Below are 24,491 nucleotides of genomic sequence, written 5' to 3'. Positions count from 1 at the left end.
GGAGGCTTGCACGTGCTGATGCCTGTGCTGTTAGTAATTGTGGCATGTATGCTGGCGCGTGGCTATCAATAGTGCCGCAGGAGCTGTGTAATGTGGCCCCCGGGAGTGAGGGATTTACTGCCCTCCAAGTGCAACAGACTTTTCATTTATAAACGGGTGTTGGAGGGCCCATTTCCCTTGCTTGGGTCCGGGCGCATGGCATTCTTTCTACGCCACTGCACGAGTCACGGAAATCAGCATTAATCGAATGTCTGAAGTTACAAAAAAGTTAGTCTTTTTAAAAGCCATTCAACATCTCCGAGGAAGTAAAAGTGCCCAACTGGCTGAAACCGTAAACTGCAAAACTCCCACCAGCTCCCGCCACAAAAAAAAAAACAAGATAGACAAAAAGCAGTATTTCATCACAAACAGGAGAGGCAGATATCTGTATCACTCCAGCACATGACAGTCACACTATCCCGAGTTGAGGCACGAAGGCGGAAGGGAGCAAGCACAATGTCACAGTGTACTTTGTTCTGCCCCTCCAAGGTCATTGCAAAGATTATAAGGAAAATAAGGGCCACTGGAGCCTGTGGGAAAAGATGGGTTAGAGACAAGTATGCTTATAAGAGATTAATGCAGATGTGAAATTTTAGGGATGATTTATATAATATTTAGAATCCGATTTTCCTACCTGTCAAAGGGTGGTTTTGACAGTTCTGTGCAGTGGTGTTCAAGCTGGTGCTGTCAGGCCCCTTGATGGTAGTCCTAAAGTCATGTTTTTACTGCCACAGTAGTGAATGGCAAAACAGGTGCTGCAGTTTACATGTGGCATACCTTTATATGTCAGGTGTGTATTAATTAGTGCACCATATATTATGGCCATATTGGGAAGTTTAATGTGTCAATCTGGTTTAAAGGGAATTTCAACATGTTTCAGGTGTCAGAGCACATACACAGGGCACTAAACAGCAATGTCCCAGTGTTAGAATTGAACATTACCAGCAGGTGAATCCCCAAGAAATGAAAACTAAGGTTGAATACCCAAAAAGGGTTCACTTTGCAACATCTACCATATTTTGACTAATATTACTAGAGTGCTACAAATATAAACCACAATTGTACCCTATATTTACTAGGTGTCCCTTAGGAAGAACCCATGATCACCTCGATGTAAAGTTCTCAAGTAATCCGCCCAGGGTTTGACCAATATTGATGGCAGAACTCCATCTATAATAAAGATTACTACAGGGTTCCATCAATGGTTAAAAAATGTTATTTTCCAACTCTGGTTTTTTGGCAGTTTCTGTGTCAAGATACAATTATACATGTTTACAATTTTGAATAGTTTTTCTTTCTCTATGCCTTGCACAATGCACAATTTACAATTATTTTTTAAACAATCTATTGAGAAGGGCCCACACCCAGTGTATCTTGGCAATTGAATTAGATCACAGTTTGGACATGTCATGGGCTTATATTGGGCTCTAAAATGCACAGTTTGTCTTTACTCTAAATGAGTCACCATTGGGGTGTGCAGAGTCGGGCCATTTAAGGCTCATTTCACTTACCTGCTTCTTCGGCTGGGTGGGTTGGGACTCAGTCCCCCTGCATTCCAGGTGGAGCGGGAGACAGGACAGCCCTCCAGTGGCCATAAAGGCACTTGATTTCACCCGCAGCATGGGAGGGCAGAGTCGGGTCATCCGAGGCCCATTTCATTTACCTGCTTCTTCGGATGGCTGGGGTGGGCATCGGTCCCCCAGCATTCCAGGCAGCGCCGGAGGCAGGAACAGGCCTCCCGTCGCCATAAAGGCACTAGATTTCTACCGCAGGCCGGGACACGCGCGGGCATGCCCAGGTGAAAGGGCAGGTCCATTTGCGCCCATCAGCAGTCACATGAGGCCGGGCTGGGCCACCCCTCTTGGCCCCATACTACGGAGCCTCCTTTTAAGGTAGTGTGCAGCATTTGTACGCTGTTTAGAAGTGAGGCCTTTGCTGAGTTTTTTTACAATTATGGTCAAATGAAAAGCCCCCCCTCAGTCAGGCCTGGGGATGCCACTCTAGATAGCTTTTATTAGGAAAGTAGTTGGGATCATAGATAAAGAGATCGAGTGTGTTGAAAGACGCTTATCGGTCACAGCAACTTTGACCTCTACTCCTGGTACCCCATTAATTCAGGAGTCAGTCATATGGCTTTCCAATGATATTGCATGTTTAATCACTGACCCCCCCCCCCCCCCCAAAGCCTCATCAGATGTTTCTCAGAAGGCGGCTGTCAACAAACAAAGGCAGGATTGCTCTTACCTTTCAGCATCCCCTCCAGAAAGAGCCCCTCGGGCCAAGGGGAAAAGGCATGGGGGAGGGACTCCCTTCAACTGCACCCCAACCTGTTAATGTTATAGAAGATACCATCTGTCCTGCACTTCCACCTACAACCACTAATTTGACTATTATGGAGACTTTGGTTATTTTCCAAGAGAAGCTACTTGATAGTGTTAGGGGACTGATGCGCGACTTGTTACTGCTTATCACTGAGCGGCTGGGGAACACTGTGGGGAACAATGAAAAACAGTTGCTTAACCAAAGGGTCACATGTAATGATGTTGTAGATATTGTAATGGCATTCACCACAGTCCAGATGTGTACTAGACCTCCTCAAGGATACTGGGTTAGGTTCTGGTACAAGTGCATTCATTAGTGCCAATAGTCATAATGGTGTGACTAGGCAGAATACTACGAACAGTACACGACTACCAGGTAAGTCACTGATTGCGGTTAATGGTTATCAACCTCAGAAAGCCCCTTCTTCTAATCAGATGTTGCCACTGACTCAAGCAAGAAATAGCTGTGAGGACTTATGCGACCCAATAACCATTAATTTACCACTAGCATGTTGTCCTTATGTGGCAGTTTTGGTTAATGTCCCTGCTTTTATCATCCAGTACATATGAACCACTGGAATTGTTGAAGAATAAGGTTATTCATTGGTTACATTCAAAACACATATTCTCCGTAAGTAAGGCTGATTAAGTTTTGTTGACTAGGCGAGTGGGATGGATTGGCCCTCTGAGGAAAGTTTGCAAGGGGGACTGCATTATTATTAATTTTAAGCATCCCAGATTTGCAGAAGAGGTTTTATCAAGATCAATGCCAATTGTACCATCAGCTAAGAACATTGCTTTATTACCACTGGGGTTTTTCTATCAGCATGTGAGAGGCACTTTTTTTAGGCAATGACAATTTGATCAACCAACCGATGTCTGCGAGTAACCCCCCGCATACTTCACCTATAGATCTGTCTAACAGATTTCAGGTTTTGGGTTTGCTACAAGATAACAATTGACTTAGTTATACAGGGGATTTTATCTTTTGTCCTAGAGACATATGTGGAGCTAATTTATATGCTACATAAGCTGAACTGCCTAAGTTAATGCAGATTCTGGTGTCCTTCACAAGCCACCCTCTGTGGAACCGCTTTCTGGTATCACCCGACAAGGTCATAATAATGGTACATATCAATTTTTCACCTGGAATGTGTATGGGTTGCAGAATAAGTTATCATCCCCAGATTGGTTGAGTATCACCAGTGGTGGCTTGTGACATTTGAAAGTGGTGGGCGTAAACTTTCTGTCGGAGTACACCGTGGAGAGCGAGCACAGCGAGCGAGCACGAACATCTTAAGGGGCATTCGGGGGTCTTCTCCCCCGAGAAAATTTTGAAAAATGATTGGATAAATGGTGCATTTTCAAGCAAATTTGAGAAGCAAGAAGGTTAATAAAGCAATTGTGAAAGTGCAGTTATTACATTAATAAAGTGATGTCATATAACAACATGTAGATACTGCCACAAAGTTGATTTTATAAAAATAGGTCTAATTAGTGAAAATTATAGCACAATTAATCACATACATTGGCTTGAAGCCATAAAATATTAAGCCAGGTCTATGGGGGACAGAATGTAATATTGCATTAATTCAGGGTCTGCAACATTATCTAGGAGCTATATATTTCCAAAGAGGACAATCATCTGCTTATAAAAATGTTGTGGCAAATACAAAAATGGTTGCAAAGTGGTGGAGCATTGATGCCACAGAAAATGCAGTGCCGGCCTGATACAGTCGGCCTAGTTGCATCTCAAAAGTTGGAAACTTTGTGCTAGTATCTAATGCCCAACATTTTACATGTGCATTAATAACATGGTTTGCTTCTAATAGTATGATGATACACCAGCATACCACAGAACAGCCCATATGACATCACAGACCGAGCGTTTACTGATGCTTATTGTGAGAGAAGACAGCTCACTGTGCCAATCAGCCACTCAAGCTGCCTGCTTTGCAGTTCGTGATGCAATGACAGGTGCAGGTAACCAAATATACAGGTTCCAGTTTCACACATTATTAGCATTCAGTAACTACACGCACTGCTATGAAGCCAGCACCCACACTGCTAAAACTAGAAAAACAAAGATTGCCATTGCACATTCTACAATTGAACATGTGAAGTAAATAACACTGCCGCACCTGAAACCTAATTGTGGAGTTATGCTAAGGACCACTGTTACGCCATAGTATATTTTGAACTGCATGCAAAGGACCATTGTCATTCTAGAAAACATGTTATTCCACAACAAAACCACAATTACCATGCCGGAAGTCGCATTGCCCAGGGAAGGAGCACAGCGCTATCATGCCAGATGAAATAACAAGGAAAGGGTACCGGATAGGTACACAGCTTTTCTTTCTGATTCAAACATCAACATTCCATAGAAGACGTCACACAATTACTCAGGTCTGGCGGCTCCCAGAACATTCTCCGCCCGAGCATGCACACAGCAATGAATACAGGCAGCACCTCAGAAAAATCTTCCCAACTAGGCAGAGGCTTAAAAGCTTAGGAAATATAGAGGCCGCCAAAACTACGAGGCACATTCCGGCTGTACTCTGCTCCTTTTGCCGAGAACTCGCCTTGCACGAACAAGTCTCCCAAGCAAGTATACTACACAACTCCTACTTGCATTTAACAGTAGTCACTCAAATCTGAGCCCAAGAATTTTTGAGGAGTACGGTGAGCATGGCAGACGTGTGTGGTGGACCACATTTGTAAAAAAAAAAAAAAAAAAGTGAAGCTAACATTTGAATATTTGTCCATCATATTCCTCTTCCTTAATTCCGATAGCGCAAGAGTCATACAGTGGCAACATTTTTATTGCATCATATAATTCAGTAAGTAGATTAATTTGTTCCTTAAATTAAATTGAAGCGGAAGTTTAAGTCTTGAAGTACTTGATAAACAACTGGCAACCTTGTTACACTGACATTATGAAAATGTCACACTTAAGCAACCTGAAACCATGGCAGCTATGCCAGTTCAGCTAAAATTATAAAATTGCAGTCAGTGAGAATTCTGGTACCACTAAGACAAATAATCTCAGTATATATTTTAAAATGGGGTATTTAGGCTCACCAGAATTGATCTAGCAGTCATCGTTTCGTTGTTTGGTCTACCAGCTAATGCTGTTACTTGGAAGGCTAAAATCAGAAGAAAATGTGTACTGCCACCGGTCGCGGAAACTGTCTGGAAGCTGAGAGGGAAAGGTTAAGTTACACGCCGACTCAGTTTTCAAATCGTTTTTGAGTTGCAGAAAAAGTACCACGGAAGAACAAGAACAGATGCCCGTACCAGTAGAGAGATGGCTAAAGGCCAGTTTACAACACGTAACCCTCCAATGGTTGGGCCTTTGCATCGACTTACAGAAATTAAACAAGAGCATGAGTGTTTGTCATTACGTACACAAATTTAAATTAATACTCCGCGGTATATTTAAAAAGCGAGTGTTTCTTTATTAAGAATGCAGAGATTTCTCTTTTTGCAAAGCAATAGCGTGAGCTTTGGCAGTTCTCGTTAACCTAAAATGAAAGTTATGCTGCACCAAGCTGGTCGCCACAATTTCACCTATCACTTGTAAATGTACCCGGCTCATTCTTTCAATAATGACAGTGGTTCCACGCTCTCGCGGAAGCGCGAAAACTACTCAGTTCTAAAAAACAAACACATTTCCCAGTTTAGATTTAGGTGCCGATTCCGATCCTGTAAAACCCGGGTACGAACCGTTGGACGGAGCGTTTTCCCCGTCTGACTCGTACCCGGGAAAAAAACCTGACAAACCCGCTAGTACGATTCGTACAGAAACACCATTTCCGTACGAATCATAAAAAACACCGACCGGCAAAAAAATACATACAAATCGGATCCGGGACACCGCAGACGTGACGTCTGGACGGAGTCAGGCAGCGTTTCACGAACCAGCAAGTACGATCCGTGCCCACGTCACTCCGCACGGATTATATTTTACGGCTGCCAAAAACTGCCGGTAAATCAGGACGACGCGCAGAAGGAGCACCTGTACGTGACGGACAGCCATGGACCCCAAGCTACGTGTCATCCCGGCCCTCATAGCAGTCCACCTGGTGTACAGGAACCGACGCAGACGCCGCAGAAGGTCAGAACAACACTCAGGGGCAAAGGGGGGGGCAGGGGCAGGAAACATAACCCCCACCCAAGTTAAAAATCATACATGCCCTGTACATACCTGACCCCCAGGGCATGGTCACTTCGGGGGCAGGGGCGTCTCCACCAAGGCCTGCGTCCGCCACAACGGAATTCAACATGGACGCGAACCGGCAACACAACAATTGTGGTACGCACCGTACCCACGCCTTAAGAGTGTGGGTACGGGTCGTACCACGCCCACCCCTACATCACCCCAACAATGGCTGTACGGCCCGTACCCATGCCTATGGGACGTGGGTACGGGCCGTACCGCCATTGTTGGGGTGACGTACCCACGTCCCAAAGGCATGGGTACGGGTCGTACCACGCCCACCCCTACGTCACCCCAACAATGGCAGTACGGCCCGTACCCACGCCCCATAGGCATGTGTACGGGCCGTACCGCCATTGTTGGGGTGACGTAGGGGTGGGCGTGGTACGACCCGTACCCATGCCTTTGGGACATGGGTACGAGCCGTACCGCCATTGTTGGGGTGACGTAGGTGTGGGCGTGGTACGACCCGTACCCATGACTTTGGGACGTGGGTACAGGCCGTACCGCCATTGTTGGGGTGACGTAGGGGTGGACGTGGTACGACCCGTACCCACGCTCTCAAGGCGTGTGTACGGGGCGTACCCCTACGGCACCCCAACAATGGCGGTACGGCCCGTACCCACGTCCCAAAGGCATGGGTACGGGTCGTACCACGCCCACCCCTACGTCACCCCAACAATGGCGGTACGGCCCGTACCCACGTCCCAAAGGAATGGGTACGGGTCGTACCACGCCCACCCCTACGTCACCCAACAATGGCGGTATGGCCCGTACCCACGTCCCAAAGGCATGGGTACGGGTCGTACCACGCCCATCCCTACGTCACCCCAACAATGGCGGTACGGCCCGTACCCATGCCTATGGGACGTGGGTATGGGCCGTACCGCCATTGTTGGGGTGACATAGGGGTACGGCCCGTACCCACGCCTCAAGAGCGTGGGTACGGGTCGTACCACGCTAGTGGACAGACACATAGGGGTAGTGGCCATCAGCCCCAGCAGTGCCCAGACATAGGAGGGGTGGGTGCAACGTCCTCCCAGCAGTGCCCAGACATAGGAGGGGTGGGTGCAGAGTCCTCCCAGCAGTGCCCAGACATAGGAGGGGTGGGTGCAGAGTCCTCCCAGCAGTGCCCACACACAGGAGGGGTGGGTGCAGAGTCCTCCCAGCAGTGCCCACACACAGGAGGGGTGGGTGCAGAGTCCTCCCAGCAGTGCCCAGACATAGGAGGGGTGGGTGCAGAGTCCTCCCAGCAGTGCCCAGACATAGGAGGGGTGGGTGCAGAGTCCTCCCAGCAGTGCCCACACACAGGAGGGGTGGGTGCAGAGTCCTTCCAGCAGTGCCCACACACAGGAGGGGTGGGTGCAGAGTCCTCCCAGCAGTGCCCAGACATAGGAGGGGTGGGTGCCTATCACTCCCAGCAGTGCCCAGACATGGGAGGGGTGGGTGCCTATCACTCCCAGCAGTGCCCAGACACAGGAGGGGTGGGTGCAGAGTCCTCCCAGCAGTGCCCAGACACAGGAGGGGTGGGTGCCTATCACTTCCAGCAGTGCCCAAACATAGGAGGGGTGTGTGCAGAGTCCTCCCAGCAGTGCCCAGACATAGGAGGGGTGGGTGCCTATCACTCCCAGCAGTGCCCAGACACAGGAGGGGTGGGTGCAGAGTCCTCCCAGCAGTGCCCTGACACAGGAGGGGTGGGTGCCTATCACTCCCAGCAGTGCCCATACACAGGAGGGGTGGGTGCAGAGTCCTCCCAGCAGTGCCCAGACACAGGAGGGGTGGGTGCCTATCACTCCCAGCAGTGCCCAGACACAGGAGGGGTGGGTGCAGAGTCCTCCCAGCAGTGCCCAGACACAGGAGAGGTGGGTGCCTATCACTCCCAGCAGTGCCCAGACATTGGAGGGGTGGGTGCCTATCACTTCCAGCAGTGCCCACACACAGGAGGGGTGGGTGCAGAGTCCTCCCAGCAGTGCCCACACACAGGAGGGGTGGGTGCAGAGTCCTCCCAGCAGTGCCCAGACATAGGAGGGGTGGGTGCAGAGTCCTCCCAGCAGTGCCCAGACATAGGAGGGGTGGGTGCCTATCACTCCCAGCAGTGCCCAGACATGGGAGGGGTGGGTGCCTATCACTCCCAGCAGTGCCCAGACACAGGAGGGGTGGGTGCAGAGTCCTCCCAGCAGTGCCCAGACACAGGAGGGGTGGGTGCCTATCACTCCCAGCAGTGCCCAGACATAGGAGGGGTGGATGCCTATCACTCCCAGCAGTGCCCAGACACAGGAGGGGTGGATGCAGAGTCCTCACAGCAGTGCCCAGACACAGGAGGGGTGGGTGCCTATCACTCCCAGCAGTGCCCAGACACAGGAGGGGTGGGTGCAGAGTCCTCCCAGCAGTGCCCAGACACAGGAGGGGTGGGTGCCTATCACTCCCAGCAGTGCCCAGACATAGGAGGGGTGGGTGCAGAGTCCTCCCAGCAGTGCCCAGACATAGGAGGGGTAGGTGCAGAGTCCTCCCAGCAGTGCCCACACACAGGAGGGGTGGGTGCAGAGTCCTCCCAGCAGTGCCCAGACACAGGAGGGGTGGGTGCAGAGTCCTCCCAGCAGTGTCCAGACATAGGAGGGGTGGGTGCCTATCACTCCCAGCAGTGCCCAGACAAAAGAGGGGTGGGTGTAGAGTCCTCCCAGCAGTGCCCAGACACAGGAGGGGTGGGTGCAGAGTCCTTCCAGCAGTGCCCACACACAGGAGGGGTGGGTGCAGAGTCCTCCCAGCAGTGCCCAGACATAGGAGGGGTGGGTGCCTATCACTCCCAGCAGTGCCCAGACATGGGAGGGGTGGGTGCCTATCACTCCCAGCAGTGCCCAGACACAGGAGGGGTGGGTGCAGAGTCCTCCCAGCAGTGCCCAGACACAGGAGGGGTGGGTGCCTATCACTTCCAGCAGTGCCCAGACATAGGAGGGATGTGTGCAGAGTCCTCCCAGCAGTGCCCAGACATAGGAGGGGTGGGTGCCTATCACTCCCAGCAGTGCCCAGACACAGGAGGGGTGGGTGCAGAGTCCTCCCAGCAGTGCCCAGACACAGGAGGGGTGGGTGCCTATCACTCCCAGCAGTGCCCATACACAGGAGGGGTGGGTGCAGAGTCCTCCCAGCAGTGCCCAGACACAGGAGGGGTGGGTGCCTATCACTCCCAGCAGTGCCCAGACACAGGAGGGGTGGGTGCAGAGTCCTCCCAGCAGTGCCCAGACACAGGAGAGGTGGGTGCCTATCACTCCCAGCAGTGCCCAGACATAGGAGGGGTGGGTGCTTATCACTCCCAGCAGTGCCCACACACAGGAGGGGTGGGTGCAGAGTCCTCCCAGCAGTGCCCAGACATAGGAGGGGTGGGTGCAGAGTCCTCCCAGCAGTGCCCAGACATAGGAGGGGTGGGTGCCTATCACTCCCAGCAGTGCCCAGACATGGGAGGGGTGGGTGCCTATCACTCCCAGCAGTGCCCAGACACAGGAGGGGTGGGTGCAGAGTCCTCCCAGCAGTGCCCAGACACAGGAGGGGTGGGTTCCTATCACTCCCAGCAGTGCCCAGACATAGGAGGGGTGGGTGCCTATCACTCCCAGCAGTGCCCAGACACAGGAGGGGTGGATGCAGAGTCCTCCCAGCAGTGCCCAGACACAGGAGGGGTGGGTGCCTATCACTCCCAGCAGTGCCCAAACACAGGAGGGGTGGGTGCAGAGTCCTCCCAGCAGTGCCCAGACATAGGAGGGGTGGGTGCAGAGTCCTCCCAGCAGTGCCCAGACATAGGAGGGGTAGGTGCAGAGTCCTCCCAGCAGTGCCCACACACAGGAGGGGTGGGTGCAGAGTCCTCCCAGCAGTGCCCAGACACAGGAGGGGTGGGTGCAGAGTCCTCCCAGCAGTGCCCAGACATAGGAGGGGTGGGTGTCTATCACTCCCAGCAGTGCCCAGACAAAAGAGGGGTGGGTGTAGAGTCCTCCCAGCAGTGCCCAGACACAGGAGGGGTGGGTGCCTAGCACTCCCAGCAGTGCCCAGACACAGGAGGGGTGGGTGCAGAGTCCTCCCAGCAGTGCCCAGACATAGGAGGGGTGGGTGCCTATCACTCCCAGCAGTGCCCAGACAGAGGAGGGGTGGGTGCAGAGTCCTCCCAGCAGTGTCCAGACACAGGAGGGGTGGGTGCAGAGTCCTCCCAACAGTGGACAGAGACATGGTGGTGTGTACACCATCCTACAATTAGCAAAACTCCATGGGTGCATGAAGGCATACACAAAGTGCGACTATATTGAGAGTGGCATGCCAACACATCACTGACAGCAGTGTCCTACTCCCATGAGGGTGGATGTCCATCCCCCACTGCATGACACACCACATGTGGGTGTGATGACAAATGACACATGCTTACCCATCCCTGGTGCTGGCAGCACAATACACACACTGAGAGCATGCAACAAGACTGTATATTCATGTGCCACCCTACTAAACTAAAAGACCCAAAGGGAACACACACTGTCACGCACATTCCAGGACTGATAGGAATGTACAGGTGCTGGGGCAGCAACAAGTTGTTGCCTCCCATGGAAGGAAAAGGGTGGAGTACCCACAGATACAATGCCCACAATTGTCAGACAGGTGCCCAAAGACCCTGCAGAACACGTAACACATGTGTGCGAGGCTGGGAGTACACACATGCATAGTGCGTAAAAGGGAACATGTCCACATGAAGTCATGTCAATATACTCCATACACAAGTACAGTGACCACCAAGGATGCCACACATGATGCAGGTGGAGACATTACTGAGCATGCATGCCCAAAGTTGAAGGGATCCGTCACACACCCAGGAAATGTAGACAGAGCTCAGCGCAACAATTGGGAAACACCCTGCAGGGAAGATGTCAGGTTCCACAGAGGAAGGAACACACCTTGGGACAATGTCACCATACAGTAAGAGCTTACATGACCAAAGATTATTTGCAGATACCTTGTGATGGCACACAGATACCAGGGTCCACCCCATGAGCAGCACACTACAACATTTCCCAGACACCTAACACATTATCACCACCCCAAATCATGGAGCAGCACCACCAACAGCAAGACCAGAAAAGCATTTGTGTGCAAATGAAAACCAAAATGCTTTATTCAGCATAAAAAATTATAGCAAAAGAAATGTCCACTATATACAGGGCCCATAGGCCAGGCCATGTGCGAAGTCCTGGTGGGGGACACTTTGGGACGCGTCTCCACTAGCTTGCCTGCACAGTTCACTCTTCCATATCATCCACAGAAGGGGGGGCATCATGTGGGGGGGAAGGACCAGGCACCGCAGGGACAGGAGGGGCAAGGGTAGGTGTTGTGGGTGCAGGGTTGGACGACTCCACCACAGAGGGTGGGGCAGCGCCAAAGGTGGTGGTTAGGATGGTGCTGCACACGGTCGCAAGGTCTGCCTGCGTCTCCCCTGCACCCGAAGGAACCACAGGCCCCAAGGAGGGGGGGGGGTTGGAGGGATGGGTTGCAGCGCTACTGGGGGAGGGTTTGGACAGGGGGGGACTCAACTCCCCTGCCTGGGGACTTTCTCGACCGCTTGCGGGGTGGTGTCACACTGGGGCTGAGGGACAGACTGGCCATGAAGGACTCTTTGCCCGACTGTTGGGCAGGGGGGCCAAGGGGAGTGGTTTTGGAGGAAGTGGGTCATGAGCACTGCGGACTCCCACTGTGGCTGCGTGGCTGCTATTTGCCCCCCGACCCAGTGGGTGTGCCTACTTCCCCCTGTGTGTGCGTGACTGGAGGAGTGCGCTTGGCCTTCCCTGGTGGTGTGCTGCCTGTGTCTGGTGGGGTGCGTGCATGGAGACGTATGGGTGTGCGTGGGACAGGCATGGGAGTGGGAAGTGTGGATGCTGCAGGGGTAGGGGGGACGGAGCGCTGCTGGAGATCCACTGCTGCAGTCAGTGACGAGTCTATGGACCTCAGCAACATCCGTTGGTCAGACATAGCTGCTGACATGCCCTCCATGTACGACACCATCTGTGTCAGCAGTCTGGTGTGGCCATGGAGGACATTAAGCAGTGATGTCTGACCAACGTGCAACTGCCGCAGAATGTCCACAGACTCGGCATTGACGGCAGCAGGGGAGACAGGGGCAGGGGGTGCGGTGCCTGGCACGAAGGAGACATGTTGTCGCCTAGCACGGAGGGAAGGGACCCGAGCAAGTGGGAGGCTGGTGATGGGAATGGAGGGGGCGGCGAGAGATGGAGTGCTGCTTTCAGCTCTGAGAGCAGCCTCTGCCCCCTCTGGGAGCTCAGCCTCGGACCCGTCAGCGTCATAGTCGGTGGTGGGACTGGACAGGTCCTCCGCCTCACTCCCCTCGGCCTCCGTGCCACTCGCTGCACCAGACTCCCCAGCACTGGTGGAACCGGTGCTCGATCCCTCCTCAAGGTCCGTGCCAGTGTCTCCCTCGGTTTCCCCCGACGATGCTGTGGGCAAGGTGAAGAGACAGGAAAAATCAGACACCTGTATACATATGACACATGATTCAAAACTACATAGGTCTCATTGCATAGCATGAAAAAAAACATGAGTAACATCGACAATACTACGCACATATGTAGGCCCTGCACCACACAGTTGGTTGACCCACCATGCCACTGGGAAACAATGGAGAGCATGACACAACAGCAAATAACTTGATATCAAATTAGACAGAGGAGCCAGTCTCTGGGGACAGTCGAGCACAGCATCTGGACCACACACCGTTGCCAAAAAAGGGATGAGCAGGAACCATGTCTCCTAACTTTTGGCACATGCTGCTTAGCAAATACATTAAACCATGCACAACATGACTGGGTCACTGCATGTTGAGTGTATGTTCAGACAAGCATCACACACAGGCCAGACCTGGCAAGGAGACATAAGGTTTGGACATGTAGGCCTTTCCCGCTCAAACCCCCCCCACCTGAGACAATGTGATTGAGACAGAGGAAGTACTTACACCTCCTACTCGGGGATTACAAACATGCCCTTCAATAAATCCTGAGTGTACACAAAGTACTCCTCGTGAGCCTGTCCACACATATAATTGACAAACAACCATCATCAGATAGTTGTACCAAGACACACAGGCACTGGCCACTGTGAGTATGCACAAGCCAAATTGGGTCACCCTGTACAGTGGACACATGTAGCACACTTTACGGAAAGACAAATTAGGCCAGGGTACAATGCCACAGAGCCCAACCTATGCTGAAGACACTGAGAATGTCCACATTGTTGGATGACACACATGATACCTAGGAAAAGGTGCCCCAGGGGACTGTAGTGGCCACACTCCTCCATGGTCCTGTATGGATATGACAGCAACAGAAGCGACCGTCCCTGCACTTTGCACATCTCCCACTCATGCACATCATGTCTGAGGGCACAACATTGGTCATGCATGCTGTAAGGCAGTACACTTGTAAGACGCACTCCTATGTCGGGACTCAGCATCAGTGGCAACTAACATGGACCCCACAAAGACTGAACTGGCCAGGGCACAGGCAAGGTCCCAACACATGTCACACACCACCCCCACACATGATGCTGCAAGCATTGGGCACTTGGATTAACTGGCAGCCTAGATAACCTTGTGCAAGAGTGACTACACACAGACCAGGGTACACATGTCAAGGAGTGGAAGGGAGGAAGAACAGCACAGGTTGACTTGGGGGAACAGGATATGCACTGCACATATAAACCCTGGCTGTGTATCCATGTGACTGGGCACTTCCAACAGCTGGTGACACACAACAAACACACATGTACCTAGCCCCTTCCTGCTGCTGCTTCTCCCGTAAGCGCCTATCCATCTCTGGGAAGACCACTTCCAGGACACGCTTCATTATGTGGGTGAGGCGGCGGCACCCATGGTTCTTATGACCTTCTGGTGAGTCTCCCAGCAGGACCCGGGCGATCCTCCTGGTCCAGCACCGGATATCCTGCCAGCGTTTCCTCACCTGGGCCAGGCGCCGCTTTCGTCCCTCCACCGACCTCACGGCCCTGACGGCCTCCTTCCAGATCTCCCCCTTGGCATAGGCGCCTACCTGTGAGGATGACAAAGTGAGACAACATCAATACACCTGCTACATATCACAGAGACGCACATTTGAACAATTTGGCTGGTGTGAACAGGGCATAGTATGCAGCCAACTCATTGCACCTTTGTCATAGGGACATTATCCTCTCGGGAAGGCCAAATGCACTACGTGGCATTGAAAGTACACAGGTGGAATGAGGGGTGCCACACAATCAATGATCCTTGCTCACACTGTGCATCACAAGCTACACCAGGATTATGTGCAGCACCTCAAAGCAGTCACATGCCCCAGGCCGCTGACGCAACCTCAGCAGAGTACACAGACACACACAGGCACAGGACAATCACCTGCCATTGGCAACTGCGGGTACAAACCTCACTCTGCACATGTGCCACTTGACTGGGGGGTGTCACAGGTGTTGGGCTAGCCCAGCACATCAGACACACAGCACTGCTCCCTGCTCACATCAGATGGGTAGGGTATATGTATCCCTCATGCATCTGGGCTGCAACACTCCACATAGACACTCACCCACATGACAGGGGACTTACACACACACCAATGTCCAGGGGACGAACACATCATTTGGACACTCTCACCACACGTACACTCAACTCACACACATCTGTGGGTACAGTCACCTGCCACACTGGGGGGAACACAGAATCACATCAGGACTGGAGAAACAACATTCCCAAGAGGATTAGCCATGCTGAATGTGGCATGCACCATGCAGTGATTGTCACAGTAAGCACTATGCAAGTGAGGAGTGCAGACATGCACTACAGCATGCTCTGCATGGGAGACATGAGCCATCCCCCCCCCTGGGGCCCACTCTAAAGAACATTGCATGTCTGTCACACCTGGACACAATGCCAGACGTGACAGTCACAAAAAAGGGGCACAGTCTAAGCTATTGGAGTCAGCACTCACCGGCTCCCCTGGTCTCCCATACAGGCTGGGGTACTGTGGGAGGATGACATCCATCAATGCCACATTCTCCTCCAGGGTGAATGGCTGGGCCTTCTCCACAGACTTGGACATGGTGCCAGAGGAATCACATATATTAATGCTTGACAAGGGGAAACCCGTAAGGTAGGAAGGACCCAGGGTACTTACTAATTTGAAAAACAAGAGGTCCTTCAAAAACAATGCAGCATGCGATAAATATAGACCAGAATCGGCTCTATATCACTTGTACAATGCCCAGCCGGACATTGAAGTTTTAATGATCAATAGAATTAATTTCTGACATACAATAGAATGTAGAGTGGGACACAGTCCTGTGTCCTTACCAACTGAACAAAAAGTACAGACAGTCAAACACAAGAAACATACATCAGGCTGAAGAATGAAGCTTATAGCCAGTACGAAATACAAGGGCAAGCTTTCTTAAAGGTACAATGTCATGCACAATTTTTAACAAATGCGTTTAAAATGCATGTTTGTACATGGGGTCGACGACGTTTCGATCTATTCAACCAATACATAGATCATCATCAGGACTAGAGAGAATAAAAGCCTGAATTTACAATTCCTGTAAGAATGGAAATGGGAGAAAATAAGAGAGAAGGGAGAGGTACATTAAAACCTAACAATACTGAGAAGAAACAATGGTGCCAGTTACCATGCACGGCATGCCATACGTGAGAAACACACCAGACGGCTGGTTGTAGAAGCGAAGGAATTTGTATTTGTGAGAATGACCGGTGAATTAACCCGAATGATCGAGGCAAACACGCACGCTCAGACTGTGAGTTGAAAAAGTACGCGTGAGCATGTGCAAGGGACTAACAATGGTCCGTAGTGGAACGTGTGGTGAACCGCCAGGTAGTATCGTTGTTCGGTGAACTAGTGCATGATCGAGCTAGCGAACAGTCAAGAAGACGTGAGGACTAAAGGTGAGCCGGTAACGTCGTGACTAGGAACGCAAGGAAGGCGGGAAACTAACCCATTTTGGAGACGAATCACTCCTTGAGTAATTGCACACAGTTCCAGGTAAGGAAGTGGTTGCGCGGATCAACCGACCAGGACAATACCATGGAGGTTCAGCTGAAAACTAAGGACGGGAAAAATTACAACCGGAACAACCCAGGAAGGGAAGGGCGGAATGAGGGAAAGGGGACTCACCAAATATTCGCTGCAGCTTGTTGAGGGAATTAAGGGAACGACCAACTACCCAGCAAGGCGGCCTGAGAATCCAAAGTCCGCCTGTGGAAAACCATAGCGTGGGAGTTAGGGGTGAAGGGAGCAGGGTCGTGGAGAGAGAACACATACGCGCCGCTAAAGCACTTACCAGCATCAAGGGGAACTGCACGATCGCTAGTTGGTAGTGACTGGCTCGGCTGGTTGGTATAAGAAAGCCCCAGGAGACACGTGACACCCGGACCAAAGTCATGTGACAGGAAGTACCGGCTGTGCTGGGACGTGATTACGTGAGTGAATGGACGGCGGACATGTTGGGTCAGTGTTAAGTGATTAAGGTGAATGGAAAAACAGAACGAGGTTGAGTTAAAACAATACGAGGTTGAGTTAAAACAATACCGTAATTTCTACAATTGTTACAGGCAAGGAACAAGTCACAGAATTTTCTGAAAAATTACAGAAGGGTCTAAATGAGAGAAAGCCAATCCTCATTCCTGTTTAGACCATTGCGAATTGTGTCAAGTTGAATAATAAGTTTCAACTCTTCTTTATTCAGGATTTGTGCCAGATCGCCACCTCTTGGTGGCAGCTTGATGATTCGTAGAACAGTCCATTTAATCTCATTGTCCTGGTGATTAGCCTGTTTGAAATGTTCGACCAGTGGTGCGTTGGGGACATTACAGCGAATCCTGCTGCGGTGTTGACCGATCCTTGTTTTAATCTTCTGGGTAGTCTGCCCAATATAGTTTTTCTTGCATGGGCACTGAATCAAATAAATCACATTACATATGTTGCAATTTGAAAAACCATTAGAATTAATGACAATGTCACCAAACGAAAAAGTTTTGCCTTCTAACGTCAGATCACATAAATTACAGTTGCCATATTTCGCGTGCCCCACCAGTGGCGTGAGACCCCAATATGAATTAAGAGTTGTGGGAGATGTTTTTTTGGGGATTGCAGCGCGCACTAGGTGGTCTTTTAAATTGCGGTTTTTGCGGAAGGCAAATAATGGTCTTTCCAGATTGAGGCTGCCCGCATTCAATAAGGGCCAGTGTTTCAGGACAGATTTACGCACCTGGTTGGAGATGACAGAGAAGGTGGTGACACATACAATTCTTTTGGTTTCTTTTTTGGGGTTGGGTGTGAGCAGTGTTTCCCTAGGGCAATACCAGGCCCGTTTCTGGGCGTTGCGAACAAGTCGCTTGGGGTAACCTCGAGCTTTAAGCTTTTCAGACAGCACTGAGGCCTCGGTAAAGTAGTTTTCTTTTGAAAAACAGTTGCGCCGAATGCGCAAAAATTGAGAGTATGGTAAAGAGTCCCTCAAGGCCCTAGGGTGATTACTCTCATATCTAAGCAATGTGTTCCGTTCGGTGGGCTTCCTGTAGAGTGTGGTGAGGAGCTCACCGTCAGAGTGGTATATGGTCAAATCAAGGAAGGGAATGGATGAGGAGTCGCTGGAGAGTGTGAACTGGAGACCTAAGCAGTTGTTGTTGAGCCAGTGCTGGAAATTGGTCAGTGAGTCAGTACTATTGTGCCAGATTAGAAAAACATCGTCAATATATCAACGCCATACTTTGACGCCAGATATAAAGGGGTTAGTGGGTGACAGAATGGTGGTAGTTTCAAGAAAATCCATGCACAAAATGGCCAAGTTCGGGGCAAAAATAGCGCCCATCGACGTGCCTTTAACCTGCTGGAAAAATATGTCATCAAAGCAGAAGAAATTCCTAGTGAGGCAAATTTCAAGTAATTTCAGGATAAATAACGTGGGGACTACATGTGGTCTCGGTCTAGAGTCAAGAGTTTGCTGGATAACTCTGAGGGCAAAGGGCTGAGGAATATTGGTATAAAGTGATTCCACGTCAAGGGTACAGAGGAGGTGCTCAGAAGGATCAAATGGAAGGTGTTCGATCAAATTGATCATGTCCATGCTATCTCGAATGTAGCATTGAGTCTGGGGTACGAAGTCTTTTATAAAATAGTTGACATACTGGCCTAGCGGTTCTAAAATAGAGCCGCAACCCGAGACTATAGGGCGGCCAGGGGGAGAGGTAAGGTGTTTGTGTATTTTTGGAAGAGTGTAAATTACCGGTGTTCTGGGTGATTTGGCATTGAGAAATTGGAATTCTTTAGAGCTAAGAAAACCTTCATCTCTTCCTTCAGTGGTAATTTGAAGTATAAGAGCCTGTAATTCAATTGTGGGGTCTCTAGGCAGTCTACAGTAGTGTTCAGTGTTGTGTAGTTGGCGGAATACCTCTGCTTTGTAATCAGTCAGTTCTTGTAAAACAATGCCACCACCCTTATCTGCGGATTTAATGATAAGGGAGTTGTTACTTTTTAAGGATTCAATAGCTTTCTTTTCCTGAAGGGTTATGTTGAATGGAATAAACTTTTTTGTGTCTTTCAAAACGTTGAGGTCTTTGAGTACCATTTTTTCAAAGGTGACGATTTCCACCGGTACCATGTTTGACGTTGGAAAAAAGGTTGAAGGGGGGCGGAATGGTGTAAATGCAGTCGGTTGAGGTGTGGCATTATTCAAAAAATAGGCATACAGACGAAGGCGTCTGAAAAATCTAAGTAGCTCAGCATGAAGGTCAAGATAGTTGGGATGCGTGGTGGGGACCAAAGAGAGCCCTTTACTAAGCAGAGATAATTCAGTGTCGAGTAGGTTGTGTGATGACAGATTAAAAATGGGAATAGTTGCCAATTTTGGGGTGGCGGTCGTAGCGGAGTTTACCATTGGTAAAACTTCTGTCTGGTCTGACGTTCGCCGGGTTGGTTGTACCATCTCTGTGCCCGTTTGACTCGCCCCCGTCTCGATGGTTCTGTCTGGCCTCTGCCTAAAAAATTCTGGTTCCGGGAGGAAGTGCTGGGGCCCTCACCTGGGTCAGAGTTATCGGAGGATTCTGCTGAGTTGTCTGAGAAGCCAACAAGGGTATTCCGTTTGTTAAAACGTCCCCAAGGTCTGTTGTTCTGCGGATTTGAGTAGGACCTGTTGGTGTAAAAGTCTTTTTGAGGGTAGGGGTATGTACGTTCAACTGAGTATGCTTTGATATCCTTCTTGACTTTGAGAGACTTCTTGTTTTGTTCAATTCTCTGGAATTCATCAACGGATTTTTGGACAGATTCAATCAATTTCTTGGCCTCAGTAACTGAACTAGAGTCTTTTATCTGTTTCTCAATCTCAGTCAATTCCTCATTGAGTGTCGTTAGTGTTTCAGTTGCAATATCGATACCCAAGACTAACCAATGTCTAGAACACGTTGTGCCAATATAACTGAAGTTGTTAATGTATTTAGGGTTATCCGTGAATATACCAGGAATATTTCTCACTTGGAGCCCCACAGGAATGATATCGGCTTTAAGGTATTCAGTTAGCATACGAACCATAAGTTGGAGACGGATCTGCTTTTTCTTACATTTTTCTAGTTGTTCTGACAGGGAAATATTTGGGCTAGCAGTGTTGTCAGTGGCATCAGTAAATAGGGAGGGACCTTCGCAGATCTTCTTTATATATTCATCTGAGTATAGAGGTGCATGGTCTGACATATTAAGTGTAAAGTCAAGGTTAAGTTAGAAAGGAATTAAAGGAGAACAGGGACAGGCCACTCAATTTGAGGGAATTAGGGAGAGCATCCCTTACAATCCAGCGATTGTGCTAACTATATTAATGCTTGACAAGGGGAAACCCGTAAGGTAGGAAGGACCCAGGGTACTTACTAATTTGAAAAACAAGAGGTCCTTCAAAAACAATGCAGCATGCGATAAATATAGACCAGACTCGGCTCTATATCACTTGTACAATGCCCAGCCGGACATTGAAGTTTTAATGATCAATAGAATTAATTTCTGACATCCAATAGAATGTAGAGTGGGACACAGTCCTGTGTCCTTACCAACTGAACAAAAAGTACAGACAGTCAAACACAAGAAACATACATCAGGCTGAAGAATGAAGCTTATAGCCAGTACGAAATACAAGGGCTAGCTTTCTTAAAGGTACAATGTCATGCACAATTTTTAACAAATGCGTTTAAAATGCATGTTTGTACATGGGGTCGACGACGTTTCGATCTATTCAACCAATAAATAGATCATCATCAGGACTAGAGAGAATAAAAGCCTGAATTTACAATTCATGTAAGAATGGAAATGGGAGAAAATAAGAGAGAAGGGAGAGGTACATTAAAACCTAACAATACTGAGAAGAAACAATGGTGCCAGTTACCATGCACGGCATGCCATACGTGAGAAACACACCAGACGGCTGGTTGTAGAAGCGAAGGAATTTGTATTTGTGAGAATGACCGGTGAATTAACCCGAATGATCGAGGCAAACACGCACGCTCAGACTGTGAGTTGAAAAAGTACGCGTGAGCATGTGCAAGGGACTAACAATGGTCCGTAGTGGAACGTGTGGTGAACCGCCAGGTAGTATCGTTGTTCGGTGAACTAGTGCATGATCGAGCTAGCGAACAGTCAAGAAGACGTGAGGACTAAAGGTGAGCCGGTAACGTCGTGACTAGGAACGCAAGGAAGGCGGGAAACTAACCCATTTCGGAGACGAATCACTCCTTGAGTAATTGCACACAGTTCCAGGTAAGGAAGTGGTTGCGCGGATCAACCGACCAGGACAATACCATGGAGGTTCAGCTGAAAACTAAGGACGGGAAAAATTACAACCGGAACAACCCAGGAAGGGAAGGGCGGAATGATGGAAAGGGGACTCACCAAATATTCGCTGCAGCTTGTTGAGGGAATTAAGGGAACGACCAACTACCCAGCAAGGCGGCCTGAGAATACAAAGTCCGCCTGTGGAAAACCATAGCGCGGGAGTTAGGGGTGAAGGGAGCAGGGTCGTGGAGAGAGAACACATACGCGCCGCTAAAGCACTTACCAGCATCAAGGGGAACTGCACGATCGCTAGTTGGTAGTGACTGGCTCGGCTGGTTGGTATAAGAAAGCCCCAGGAGATACATGACACCCGGACCAAAGTCATGTGACAGGAAGTACCGGCTGTGCTGGGACGTGATTACGTGAGTGAATGGACGGCGGACATGTTGGGTCAGTGTTAAGTGATTAAGGTGAATGGAAAAACAGAACGAGGTTGAGTTAAAACAATACGAGGTTGAGTTAAAACAATACCTTAATTTCTACAATTGTTACAGGCAAGGAATCACAAGCAGCAGCAGTGGTGTGGAATGAAAGGTTGTGCAGGCAAGTGCTCTCTCATGGGACCTGGCTGCCTTATATTGGCCTTGCTGGCCTGTTTCATATACAGGAGTACAGAGTGATTGGTCAGTCTCATTTGCATCCTACGTTTCCTCCAATCCCTTTAAACCTTCCCCAGTGAGGGCCTTTGCATGATTCAAAAATTGAGCATGATGTCAAGTCAACAACCACTTGGCAACATTGTATATTGTCTCCAACCGACTTTTGCTGCCCACCTGATGAATAATTTGAACTGGAAACTCGGTCTCCATGACAACTGGCATGCATTTAGGCCCTTATACTTGTCCCTCATGTGTCCCCTATGTAATTTCACTATACACACACAGGTACGGTGCGTTCCACGCCCCTAGGGCACCACTACTCCAGTGATACGGTCCGTACACGTGTGTGTAGGGTCCGTATCACTATGGTAGTGTTGCCGTAGGCGTACGCCATAGGGATACGGTCCGTACACGCGTGTGTAGGGTCCGTATCACAATGGTAGTGTTGCCGTAGGCGTATGCCATAGAGATACGGTCCGTACACGCGTGTGTAGGGTCCGTATCACTATGGTAGTGTCGCCGTAGGCGTACGCCATAGGGATACGGTCCGTACACGCGTGTGTAGGGTCCGTATCACTATGGTAGTGTTGCCGTAGGCGTACGCCATAGGGATACGGTACGTACACGCGTGTGTAGGGTCCGTGTCACTATGGTAGTGTTGCTGTAGGCGTACGCCATAGGGATACGGTCCGTACACGCGTGTGTAGGGTCCGTATCACTATGGTAGTGTTGCCGTAGGCGTACGCCATAGGGATACGGTCCGTACACGCGTGTGTAGGGTCCGTATCACTATGGTAGTATTGCCGTAGGCGTACGCCATAGGGATACGGTCCGTACACGCGTGTGTAGGGGCCGTATCACTATGGCGTACGCGTACGGCTACACTACCATGGTGATACGGACCCTACACATGCGTGTACGGACCATATCACCATGGCGTACGGCTACGGCTACACTACCATAGTGATACGGACCCTACACACGTGTACGGACCGTATCACCATGGTGTACGTGTACGGCTACACTACCATAGTGATACGGACCCTACACACGCGTGTACGGACCGTATCACCATGGCGTACGCCTACAGCTGCACTACCATGGTGATACGGACCCTACACACGCGTGTACGGACCGTATCCCTACGGCGTATGCATACGGCTACACTACCATAGTGATACGGACCCTACACACGCGTGTACGGACCGTATCCCTAGGGCGTACGCGTACGGCTACACTACCATAGTGATACGGACCCTACACACGCGTGTACGGACCGTATCACCATGGTGTACGCATACGGCTACACTACCATAGTGATACGGACCCTACACATGCGTGTATGGACCGTATCACCATGGCGTACGCCTACGGCTACACTATCATAGTGATACGGACCTTACACACGCCCTCAGAGCGTGTGTACGGTGCGTTTCACACCTTACACTGGTGACAGGCGGCACACAGAAAGGAATTGAGCTGTCATACTTGGCCAAGGCTGGACATCAAGTCATTGTCAGTGCAGTCCTACATGTCTCGGGCCTAGGTGTGTCAGGCTGTGATGTGGCACATATCTCCTCATGTTTGAACCCAATAGATGTGTGATGAGCTGTGTACACATGTCATGTGTGATGGTGCACTATGTGCCACACATCCCCTTCACACCATTGACATGTGTGCATGTAGTACAGACTTGTTGAGCAATGCGTCACTGGCATGGCACAGTCGCCAACACCCGCAACTTTCCCCTGATGCCAGGTACACGGATAATGACACCTGACATGTGACTACCGGCGTTGCACGATGTGAGTATGTCATGTGTGTGTCATGTGTTCCCATAAGCTTCCTGTTGGTGTGCCGTCAAATGCATCTGCAGTTGCTGCATCCTACATGTGCCTGTGTGTAGATGGGCATGGCACACTATTGTGCACACCAGGACACATGTGGAATCAGACGTAACATGTGTATGTATGCATCGAACATGGACTTGCGAGACAAGGACATATCTGCATAGTATCAATGTATGTGTGATCAGTCTTGACATGTACCCCTTCATGGCAAGGTGTGTGGTCTGTCCTTTTATCAGGGACATGTGACCTGTGCCTCTAGTGTTCCGCAACCTGTCTGTATGATAAACATCCTTCTTCTGCACATATGTGGATGTCTGTCACTCCTGTAATGCGTCTGCCTGTTCACTTACACTGGCCCACAGCTAGTTTCATGCCATGTCATGTTGAGCTTGAGAATCCACGTTTGTAGCTGGCTCTTGGTAGGAGTGTCACCTGCCTGGCATACGTGTCCAGGATATATTGCACAGACCTGACTCTGTATGTAGCATATGTGTATTGGCTGTTTAACATGTGCTCAGTACATTGACATCGTTGTTGTACTGTACTCACTCTTCGTTGTCCCTTCC

General features: G+C 50.0%; 1 protein-coding gene across 2 annotated transcripts in view; it reads right to left on the bottom strand.

Annotated features, from left to right (window-relative positions):
* LOC146867866 (uncharacterized) overlaps window positions 1-24,491 on the bottom strand; it is a 79,726-nt gene that overhangs the window by 35,568 nt on the left and 19,667 nt on the right. Inside the window, exon 1 of one of the 2 annotated variants that reach the window (XR_014966155.1) lies at window positions 1,551-1,677. The exons of the other annotated variant lie outside the window; for it this stretch is intronic. The gene's annotated coding sequence lies outside the window, so the exon portion shown is untranslated. Of the gene's footprint in view, window positions 1-1,550; window positions 1,678-24,491 lie in introns of those variants that run through there. 2 annotated transcript variants of the gene reach the window in all.

Source organism: Triturus cristatus, chromosome 1_2 (genome assembly GCF_964204655.1).
Source record: "Triturus cristatus chromosome 1_2, aTriCri1.1, whole genome shotgun sequence".
NCBI lineage: Eukaryota > Metazoa > Chordata > Amphibia > Caudata > Salamandridae > Triturus > Triturus cristatus.
The sequence above is the reverse complement of the archived record's forward strand: the minus strand, read 5'-3'. Positions and strand labels throughout refer to the sequence as shown.